This window comes from Diuraphis noxia, unplaced genomic scaffold (assembly GCF_037042655.1).
Source record: "Diuraphis noxia isolate RWA-SAM2 unplaced genomic scaffold, SU_Dnox_SAM2 contig0001, whole genome shotgun sequence".
Taxonomy (NCBI): Eukaryota; Metazoa; Arthropoda; class Insecta; order Hemiptera; family Aphididae; genus Diuraphis; species Diuraphis noxia.
In genome coordinates this window covers 22,235,687-22,248,378 of record NW_028301711.1, presented here as the reverse complement: position 1 = coordinate 22,248,378, position 12,692 = coordinate 22,235,687, and the positions used below count along the sequence as shown (strand labels likewise).

General features: G+C 29.5%; 1 protein-coding gene across 1 annotated transcript in view; it reads left to right on the top strand.

Annotated features, from left to right (window-relative positions):
• The window catches only part of rst (irregular chiasm C-roughest), a 266,079-nt gene that overhangs the window by 38,684 nt on the left and 214,703 nt on the right, over positions 1-12,692 (top strand). The gene's annotated exons all lie outside the window — the stretch shown is intronic.

Here is a 12,692-nt window from a genome sequence, read left to right as displayed (position 1 = left end):
GCATATAATAAAATACACAATTCATTCAAATCGATATAGTTATCAACCGTTGAGTAAGGAAGAGAAGCGTCTTGTATAATGAATCGAATGAAGTTAGATACTTTTAGCTACAATTATTATACATCATATCACAAACTAAATCAAGAAACTTTCATAATACATACATTTTTTGAGTCAACAGTTAATAGTTATTAGCCAATAATTTGTAATTATTAAAACCGAAATAATAATATATCACATTTTGTGACAATATTAGCCAATCCGTGGACATTGCTATTGAAAATTTATAAGACGATGTTTCAAAAAGACTTACCATATCGCATGTTTATGAATATAATATACTAGCCCTACTATAAAAAATTATGGTCAGAAATTTTCTCAACCGCGATCCCCTCGATATTATATGATGTTTGTTTCGCTGTTGTGTATAGTATTATATATATATTTGAAGGTCCATATTATAGCGTGTGTAGTACCTATACAGAGTGGGTTTCGATTCATGTAATAATCCATCTGACGTCGTATACGTTCCTATATATGACTATTATAATATATACGGTGTAAAGAATATGTACATCGCGGTCCAAGTATTATATACGTTCTATAATATTGCAGTAAGATGATATCTTAGATTGTACATTTTTTGTACATCTTAAAATACTTATATCTCGCTTCGACATTAAAATATAGTAAAAAGCCTACGAGGTCGTCTAAAAAATATTCCCACCTTTAAATTTTATAAGAGGTCAATTCACTCTATAATTTTTGAACTAACGGAGCTAAACGTGATCTGCTGTTCGTCAAATTTGTTATGTTGCGCACTTGTAAGGCGGAGTCGACACATGCGGGCAAAACATCCTCTTAAGGACGACTATGGGTGAAAGACGAAAGTAGGTCAAATTATCCCGTGAGTCTACCATGTATTATACAGGTGGATAAAATACTCGTGGAAAGCGGTAGGGACGAGATACTGTACCATCCACTACACCATTCATTATCAAAATGGGTGCAAATTACGTTGATTTTTTAGCGAAGAATCTGCTCACCATATACTCGTGTTTATCGACCAACCGTATAACCATCACCCGACAAAAATGCATTAATGGCCATAGTTGCCGATGCTTAGGTAAGATAAATAAAAATAAAAATCGATTGATTATGTTAGGTATCTGATTTCGGTATTTTATTTTTGGTAAAAAAACCACGTTATTTTTTAGAAACTTTATTTAGATCTTGATAATATTATTAGGATAGCTCATATAGAACAGATAAGATTAAAAAAATGTGGTATATTATATTGGTTTTATTTTCTAAATTTTCTAAAAAAATATAAATATAAAATGTATTACTTACTTGATGAGGACTTGACTGGAATGAAGTCATCTCCCCCCCTATTCCTCCAACCACATTTTCCCTGTCTGCTCTCTTTTTGTGGACATATATGATACCTGTACTGCGATATGACATGGTGACACATAATGATGACTTTATTCTCGAGAATCTGGTTAATAATAAAATAAAAATCACTCTTTGTACATGATATTATAATATTGTAAAAAACGTTTTATTCAAAGATTATTATAAAAACTTGTCTTTAAGTTGAGACCGTCCACCGCCGAAAATTTAACATTCACAGATTTCTTATCTTAAATAATATTACGTACTTGATTCGCTGTAAATACCTGCAGCGTTCGACTTTTTCGAACCTTATGCCCCGACTCTCTTTCGTCGATATAATAATATATAGGTAGGTACTATTATAAAATTACAAAAACAGTTTGAAAATGTTTTAACTATAATATATCAAGTAGTAGGTACTACCACTCACGCGATACCAGATTAAATAATTATTATCTTATTATAATTAATTAATAACTACTAACAAACCCAAACTAACCCATTATTTCAAAGTCGAAAATGTCTCGTCGCATCTCCCCGCATTTGTTCTGTTATTCGAATACACATATATATATATATACAGCCGAATTTATGTGTTATCGGTCGATTGACATATTATCCTTAAACATATATATTGTATTCTGCAGCACCGTTCGATGTGAATTTAATGGCAAACCGCTACGGTACGAGTGGTTAGGGTTATCCGAAATGTCCATAATTTCGCGATAATTATTTCTACGAACGTGACTACAATATATTATAATATGCATTTATGTATACAAGCGAATAACGCACCCACGGGAAGGTTACACACGTTACCCACTGAACGATGACTTGTACATATAATTTGACGTTGGGTGAGCGTGGTCTAGGAGACCCATCGAAGAAAACTTAACCTGCCGCCAAGTGTAAAGTACTCGTCTACAGCGGCATGATGGCTGGTATATAGCCGTAACCTACATCGCTACCCATATGAATGGATTTACGATCGTCCACAATTTTTCCGTAAAAATAACTGCGCTGCTGCGACAACGGTTTCGGTACAAGTTTGCCATAATATTATAAAGTCGCCCCCCTCCCCCAAGTTCATATATTTTGAAATTTTTGAGTATAACAACTACTTGCTTAAAGAGCATACTTACTTTTGTTTTACAGTTTAGTAGTATTGTCCCTGTTTAGTTATTTTCCAAACGACAAATCCCCATTTTTACATACAAATTATGTGGTTAAGCAGACGATTTTATTGAAAATGTTGATATATCTTCGTTGAAATTCAAACGCGTTGTTCTTCAATATCATTTGACTTTGTGTACTAAGGTCTAAGGATAATAATATGTTTGAAGAGGACCAACGATGATTAATAGAATAAAAAATATAATTATTTGAAATTATTATCGTATTAATTTCAAAATTCCGAATTCAAATTAAATTGAGATTGCTTGGCGGCAATTGTTAACGGTACATTATAGGTCGATATTTAGAAAAAACATCGTTTTTCGTTGCACCCAAAAATTTGAAACCGTCACACCTAGTCGTTATATAATATATGGTTTCGATCGTATTAATAATATTACATAATATACCTATGTATGTCGTATAGGTTGAACGTTAAAACAATAATATGATATTATTTTTATTATTATTTCGTAGTCGTAATGCGGTGATCTTCTATTATATTGTTATTACTTATTATTGTTATTGCATTCAGTATATTATAACATGCACACAGTACAAAGTTTCTGTTATTATTGCACACCGGACCGCGGACTGCAACGCGATCGCTTTTATACGGATTTCGACTGTATATTATATTACTACGAACGTATATCGTTGGCACAGGAAATCCTGTATAATTGCGCGCGTAAATAAACCTCATAAATAATTGCATTATCATCACGACACACGCAGAAACATGGATTTATTCTGCACCCGTCGACCCAAATCGACGAAATGCATGATTGTGCAACTGCAGCCCTCAACCTGTTTTAAGCTATACCTACACGACTTGTGTGACGTTTAATTGCATAATATTTTTATCGGGCAAAATATGTATTATTACATTATTAAAACACCGTTGCGCCTTTATTTTAATGGTACGTACAAGTACTCGACTAAAGTGCAATTGTAAATCGCATCATCACTTGCAGGTGCAGTGTTGAATAATGCATTTTACGCGTTTATGCGCGTGCCATAACAGTGCAGCAGTAGCAGCAGCAGCAGTAGCTCGTCATCGCATCTAATGCGTTACGTTTTATTCGTTTTATCATAATAATATAATGACCTACCTGTATATACATCTTATATTGTATAATATTGTTTTCATTAAAATATAAATAATTGCTAGCTGCTGCAATGCTGTTCGGTAAATCTAACTCGGTGCACTTAAATAAGTGCCTATATATTTTGATCTCGATAACTATTTATAATATTATGTATTATATACACGCACACATCACACGACTTTATATGTATATACATTTTGATTAGTACCATAGTAGTAATCATAGAATGTGCACCTTCATACTCGTATATTATTATTACCAAGATTTTTTAGTAGTTAAACGTATTATATATAGTTTTACACGGAATAGTATAATATAGTTATGCCGATTCGAGGATATTAATGATATTAATTTTTTTTTTTTAAAGCGTTTGAACTTTATTTTTTATTTATAATAATATATTATAGGTATGTACGCTGTATTAACTAATTTATTATATTAAATATATATACTATATATAGGCATATAATTTAACGTTGAATCTATTTTATATTGAATAATTATAATGGTGTATATTCAAAGGCGGATGAGCTAATAAAAACCACTGACTTTTTTTGAGTAAAATTAACGTTTGGCTATACGTCGATAATAGCCAACAAACTTTATAACTCTAAAAGCTTAAAATCAATATGCAGAAAAATATAAAAGCTTGACACGGTTAAAAAGAAGTCAAGATCGCTGGAATAGTGATGAATGATGATATACCTAACTCACAATCAATTTGTTTTAAATAATAATAAAATATTTTGTTCAAAATACATCTTACAGTCATCCATCTTATCGAACATTATATCATATTGTCTGTATTAGTGGCAACTAAACTATTAAATCAAAGAATATATTTCATTTGTTGCTTCGTCTTTAAAATCATTGCGCGTAATATGTACGCTGCAGGCCACAGAGTGATTGAAACAAAAACAAATTATTAGATTTAGTGTTAGTACAAATACATATCATATTTTAATGGCTATGGCATGTCAAACATGGTTCTAATTGAACTATAAAGTATTATTTTTTCACATTGCCTTACTAGACTACAACCCGAGTTCTTGAAACGGATTTTTAACAAAACAAAAAGTTAAGTTGAATTTAATTGGACTAACTGGTTAAGTTAAAAAATAACTTTTAAATTAGTCATGCTCGCCTTTGCATATATACCATTATTCAAACAGGTATCTACGCGACGATTGGAGAGCCTACAGGAGTTGCAGAGACATCATTATAACGAAATGTATAAACTCTTGAACTATACGTTGTTATTATTATTATATTAGGTACTATACGGCCAGGAAGTTTTCATAGAGGAAGACTTTATTTTTAAATTATTGTTAGGATCTTTCAAAATTGTATTATTATTATTACTGCTGTCTGACACTTTGAGTGGGAAATCGGTCTGTGTAAAAATAGAAATAAATGAAGGTAACACACTATGAACTTGTATAGAATTATTGTAGAATATATTATAATCTATAAGAAAATAATGTTTTTAAAATTATTCTATTATATGTGTACTCGACGAATAAACATTTTAATTACTTAAGAGAATGCCTGAGCAATTATTCGTTTGCTCTCAGAGTCTGAGACTCAGTCCCACCATAAATATATAGATAGAACACTTTCACCTAATGCATTTTTTTTTTTATAGTATGATTTTTACAGAGTAATCTGTGAGTAAAATCAGCTATTTACGAAAATTATATAGGTGATAATAGTTTCAAGGTTTGACACAATATCTGTATAATATTTTATTATTATTTGACTTCGAATTACACTTTCAGAATAAACATTTTTTCCTCGTAAATTTAAATGATGTTCAAATTGTTTTGAGACAATAATATACTTTTTACAAACCGAGTAAATGTCATAGGTACCTCGAAAATTTTATTCCCTATAATTTTTGGAGTTTGTGATTTTACACTCTACGAATCATTCAAAAATATAAAAATAAAATAATGTTCTTTGTAAATGCGTTTTTGTCTATGTTGCGAGTGTGACACAAAGAGAAACAGTGTGCTTACATCCCCTTATTAACTTAACGAATCGATAAATATGTGAAAATAACTATTTTGCCTATATAAACATTTTAAGAACTTCCTATAGAATTTGGTCTTTAAAATATTATTTTATTTGTTTATGTTAACGGTGAATAAATGTAAAAAAAAATGTGATATTGTTTTTTTATATAAACATCCGTTTTCTCATTGTTATAATATTTACTCTGATAAAATAATATATTATTAATAATCAATTTTTTTTTTTTTAATATTGAATGATTTGCTTAAAAAAATGTATACTCGGTAAATATTATATAACAATAAAGCGGTTAACAGCTAAAAAAAATTTGAAATCATTAAAATATTTTCACCTACTCATCGTGTGAGCAGCTATGTCCGACGATGAGAGATGAAAACAATTATCATCACTACATCATACAGACGTTACAATAATATTATAATAATAATAATAAAAGATAATAATATTTATATTAATAAATAAGACATTATATACAGGCAGGTATTATATAATATTCCTATGATATGTGGCAGAAACTACTTTTGTAATCGATTTCACCCCATCATTGCTATATGATTGCAAATTTCGACGTAGGCAAATCCAATATTTTCATTCGAAACGCATATTATACAAAAAGTCGCCAGCCATCAGAATATTATTATCATTATTATAAGTTAAAAACACAACACTATTATATCTGCAGACTGCAGTGGTGCGTGTCTTCGGCGTAAGTAAAAGGTTTATTTAATTTATTATTATAACATATAAATATATATTACATTGCTGTTAATTGTTTTATTTATTATTATCATTATTGTTGCTGTAACACACTTGATCGTCCTATAGAAGATTTTCGTTACACCTGTTGTTTATTTTATTCAAATTAATTTCGCTCTGTTGCGTGCAGCATCGACGACCGCGCGCCGCATACCTATATACCGCATATAACGCGATATAGGTACCTATACTAGCTATACCTGTAATTATTGTTCCGTTCAAAGATATTAATAATAATAAATAATAATAATACATAATCGGCCCCCTCGCCTTGTGCAATTTCCAATTAGTTCATTTTCTACCTATATAAAACCGTACGCACACACACACACACACATTATGTGAAGTTGATGCATCTATAATTGTTGGTTAATAACAGAAAAAAAAGTAACTCATTCGAGTAAAAAACAAAAAATTTCATAGTCGTTCCGAACGATCATTGACAACGGTTAGGTATGTCGTACAGTCTGTATTGCCTCCTGCCAAAATTAAGTCTTTTGATTGGAATTTTTAACAATTTTGATTTAATTTTTGTTTCGAACGTGTTTTGTCGATATATATTGTTTTTTGAAAATTAAATTTATTACCGTTATAATTATGTAATATATAACTTTTTATTATTTTCAAAATTTGGTAGGTATCTATATTTAACTTCGTTTTGAATTTCACCCGCTAAACAGGTGACCGACTGATTGCACAAAACAATTCAAAGTTCCAAACCACGTATATATGAACCACGGTTATTTACTACCTACCTAATATAGTTGAATATACTTACAAACTAAAACAAAACTGGTTTTATCCGCACAGCGACATCCAAATTGGTTCTCATGCGCCAAAAAAATCGACATCTGATTATCTGAATTGGTTCCCACTGAGTGTTTTTTTATGACATAACCCTTACTGACGATCAATTTCAAGAAATTTGAATGCACACCTAACCTAATAAATTAAATAATATCTAATAATTTATATCTGTACACGGACAAGTATAACACTTTTGAACTTTTGATCATATAGAGACCTTGACATAACCGACTACGGAGCTATCAAATTTATTAAGTACCTGCATTTTTTTACATATGTATAGTTACTTATCCAAATTAACCGTAAATTTAGTAAATTGTGTTATTTTTAATGACGTGCCCATCAAAAAGACATCCACAGAAACACCTCTCATTCACTCTTGCATGAAAGTATTATGACTATACATATAGCACACTTTTTATTTTGACATTAGTTTGTTTATTATTATGGCTCTAGCGTTAGTTAGGCACTTAATTGTTATTACCTGCAGGTCAATATTTTATTTTAATAATAATAAAAAAAAAGAAACTAAATAGCCAAGGCCATTATGTTTTTAGAATTTTTTAAGTTTAAACTTTATGGAATGGTCTAATTCTTTTTTTTCTAAGCACTGTAAATAGGAATTCAAAAATTAATAGAATACAAGTAGTAGAGACATATTTAAATACAATTTCACTTGTGTACTTATTGTACCATTATAGCTATATTATTACCTATACAGGGTGATTATTATTTTATCAAACAACACTCATTATTTAAAAAAGTATTGACTTTTTTCAAAATATTTTTTTACATCGTTTCAAGTTGTTAAAAAACCAACGCTTTTATTAAAAAGTTATATTTTTAAATATTTTTTATCCTTTTCCATAAGTTTTTTACTTTTTTGAATGGCAGCATAGTTTTTTAATTTCATATTCCAAAGCAGAATATTTTCTAAAAATTTTGATACATAAAAATCGAATTTAGGACGAGTAGTTTATGAGTTATAAGTATTTAAAGTTTAGACAAGCGGAGTAATGATCCAAACATTTTGCGGGGTAACCCCGTACCACTCCACTTTGCCAATCTAAACTTTAAATATCTATAACTCATAAGCTACTAGCGCTAAATTCGAAATTTTAACGTAATAATTAATAAAAAAAAGCGGGTAAGTCGTGTATGTCGCTCTGCTGTACAGTAGGTTACAAGTGGGTTACTGTAATGGATGGAATTAAATTTGAATCCAATGATATTATATCATTGTATACGAAAAACGATTCTGAGCGAAGACGGTTTATCTGTCTAGGATATATTATAGATTATTAAAAATTTTCAAATCTTAGATTTAAAGAGAAAATTTTTTATGAATTTCTAGTTTGAAATAATTTGCGAATTTTCGTGATTTTTACATATGTTGTCAAAATTCAAACTTTGAATGATTGTAAAAAAAAAATTGTGACTACGCATTTCTTTTATTTTTGAACTTCTATTGTAAAAATATGTTAGGAGCCTTGTATTAAATTTTCAAATCTTAGAATTAAAAAGAAAAACTTTTATGAATTTCTATCTAAGATAATTTGAACATTGCCGTAATTTTTACGTATTTAGTCAAAATTTGAACTTTAAATGCTTATAAAAAAAAATCGTGCCTACGAATTTTTAATATTTTTAATATTTTTAAACTGCAATAGTTACAATGTGTTAGAAGCCTTATATTAAATTTTCAAGCTTTTCTACCGAACAAACAAATTTTTATCGATATTTATAGAAAAAAAAACTAAAAAAGTTGAAAAATTAAAATGTCAGTAAACAGCTCAAAACAAATCTAAATATTTTGAAAATTTTATCAAATATATAAAACGCCTATATAAACATTCAGTCAAAATTTCAAGTATCTGTGGTAATTGGTTTTAGAGTTACACCAAAATAAGGAAATCGCTAAAAGTGAAAATCCAATGTTGTAAAAATTTAAATTTCAAATGCTCATAAAAATTTAATTTGAATTTCCGGTGGAATTTTTATTTGTGATAAAGATTGAAAAACTTGTAAGGAATCTTGTATTAAATTTTTAAATCTTAGATTTAAAAAGAAAATGTTTTATGAATTTCTAGCTTAAAATAATTTGTGAATTTTCGTGAGTTTTACGTATTTTGTCAAAATTCAAACTTTGAATGCTTATAAAAAAAAATTGTAACTATGAATTTCTTTTATTTTTCAACTGCTATTGTAACAATATGTTAAGAGCCTTGTATTAAATTTTCAAGCTTTTCTGCTTAACAAATAAATTTTTATCGATATTAATTTTAAAAAAACTAATAATGATCGAAAATTTGAAATGCCTATGAATAGTTCAACTTAAGTCGAAATTTTTTGAAAATTGCATGGTGGATAGAATATACTTATATAAATATTAGGTGAAAATTTCATGTATCTATGGTCATTTGTTTTAAAGAAACATCAAAAACCAAAATCGATTTTGTCGAAAAATGAGTGTGCGTAAAATTTCCCGTTTTTCCCTTAATTTTTAGTTTGTTTTTCTCAATTATTTAGAAAAGTATTAAGAATTTTTTACTTTTGACCCCCAAAGTACTAACTAGATTCACTTTCTGATCGAACGAGGTACTGAAGTCAAAAATCAAAGCATTTTTACTGCCCCAAAACGTGATCAATACATTCATCGCTCCGCTCAGAATCTAAAATAGCTTTATTAATTTATGAAATTTTAAGTATAGGTTACCATTTTAAAATCAAAAGTTGATAGTGGTTTATCTGATAAATATAAGGGTGAAAAAAAAAATAAACAATTCAAGAAGAGTGTAAATCTAAAATTTTGAAAAAAAAAATTTGAAAAAAGTCAATACTTTTTTAAATAATGAGTGTTGTTTGATAAAGAATCACCCTGCATATATAATATATGTATATTTATTTATATCAATTGTAAACATAATGATTGAAATAACAAATATAAAAACAATTTAATAATATTTCAATGTTTTGGACATCGTATGAAATCTAAATTGCATAATATTATCCGAAGTTCACGTTTTGTATTAACCATCGCGACACAATAATGGTTACGTTATAATTAATAATAGTTTCGCGTTAGGCGTTAATATATTAAACCAGAAGTTTTCAAACTTTTCAGAACAGCCCCCCCCCCATTTTGATAAACTTCAGATGTGAAACCCACTCATAAAAAAAATATTATAATACCTATTATTATTACACAAATTGCACAAATCTTTTTCTGTCATACCAATACAATTTTGATTTTTGAATTTTTCTTGAGACCTCTCCCCCTACTTAAAAAGCTTTCGCGGCCACCCGGTGGGTCCCGCCTCACATTTTGAGAATATCTGTGTTAGACGTTTTGATTTGAAAGGGGTAGTTTTATGAGTAGGTACATAATATGACATAGGTATATTGCTGATTTTTATATATTTCACTGGAAAACAGAAGAACCCGCGAGGACCAATTCATCGGAACTACTCACTACTACGATTATCTGCTCCAGACGTAATAACCAGACCTAACCTATCTACAACAGGTCTCGTTGATAATATTATTAATGAATGAGGTTTATTCTTTTTTTTTTCAACAATCATCCTGCAGTGTCCTATATGATATATTATAGTTGCCGTCTAAAAATTCACCACACATCTTTACAATACATTTCTATCAAATGACATTATATGTACGATATTATTATTGAATTATTGACGTGCACTATAGTTCAGAAGAAACCGATGACGGAGACGACGAAAAAAAAAACATACCGACGCCGCCACGACGACGCGCCACCCGCCGTCCGTTTCCCATAAAGATTTTTTCAATGAAATCTTTACGCGTCCATTATAATACAATAATATCATAATATACATTTCTATAAAACTATCTGTCTATATACATCGAATGACAGCCGTACATAATGTTTTGTTTTCATTGATATTATGTTATATTTTTATTATTTATTATTAACGTGTACCAGCAGTATAAATACGGCGTTACGATTCGACTGTGCACCTCCAAACATAATAATAGTGATAATATGAAAGACAATCATATTGATCTCGCGTATCAAAAATGTGTTCTTTAGACCCACAGAACCAATCGGTTTGTATTCGCCGCAGCCTCGGGACTATGCGCAGTGCATTTTGCTGCAGCGGAGCATCTATATAATATTATGTGCACGCGTAAGTGCAAAACCCCTCGTGGGTTTGACACAATAATAATATTACTATTATTATTGTGAAACGCGAGTTTTATTCTTTAAATCTGTCCGTTGCGATTCTAGTTATAATATTGTTATAATATATAAACGTTGAGTTCCGAAACCAACTTACCCGCGCATTCTATAGTGTAGGCATAATATTTTGTGTACACAAATTATTACAAACAAGTCAATCGGGTTTTTATTATTATTATTATCGCAGTCTGTACCGATTAATATTCCATTTCATATTTTATTTTTTTACGCTGCAGCAGACACAGGTTTATACCGCGCGTACGAGCACATTAACATATCATTATGTTCTGCGTTAAACGATGGTCGATTTCTGTCGTAAGAACACTCTCTCGAAAATCGATGGTTACATTATTATTATTATTATACAACACCGAATTCGATAAATCTCGTAAAAATAATAATAAATATGCGCTTTAAATTTTTTACGCCGGTACAGTAGCAGTAGTATTGCAGACCGTGTGCCTATATGACATTCGAAATATTGACATACATTCTACATGACATTTTTCCGATAAATTAGACATCAAATCGTTAAATGGCCCAAAATCAACGCGATGTCGTGACCGATCTCCACTTTAGCATGTTTTAGTTCCATCGACGGATGGCCCTTCAATGAGTTCCCTGTCTGGAATCTGTGTGTAAATTGAATGGTTTATTTGTCCTATAATATTTCTTATACGTAAAACGTAAATATTACACAACATCTGATATTGAGCTATAATTGTAAAATTATTACTTTAACAGTTTGTACAATTATAAATTATTATTGGTATAGATTGAATATTAAATAATTTAATTAAAAAAAATTTTTGTATTATATTTTCCATCCACCGTTCAATATACGAACTTTTTATTGTTGTAATTGTGTTTATATTGTATTATTGTACTTGTGCGTGTGTGTACGTATAGGTACTATATGATAAATAGTATTTTGATGAATTGCAATTTGATGATAACATAAAAGAATAATATAATTGTTCTCATCGGTAAATTTTAAACACGCACTTCACACACACCGATTAGATAACCCACCATTCATCATAATTATTATTGTTTTATTAATTTATGACAATCTAAAGCATTTCACAACAATTTATTTTACGACAAGCATTTATTGTAGGCAAGTGCAATAAATAATGTACGACTCTGATTTCCGAGGTTTATATACTATAAAGATCTAAAACATTATA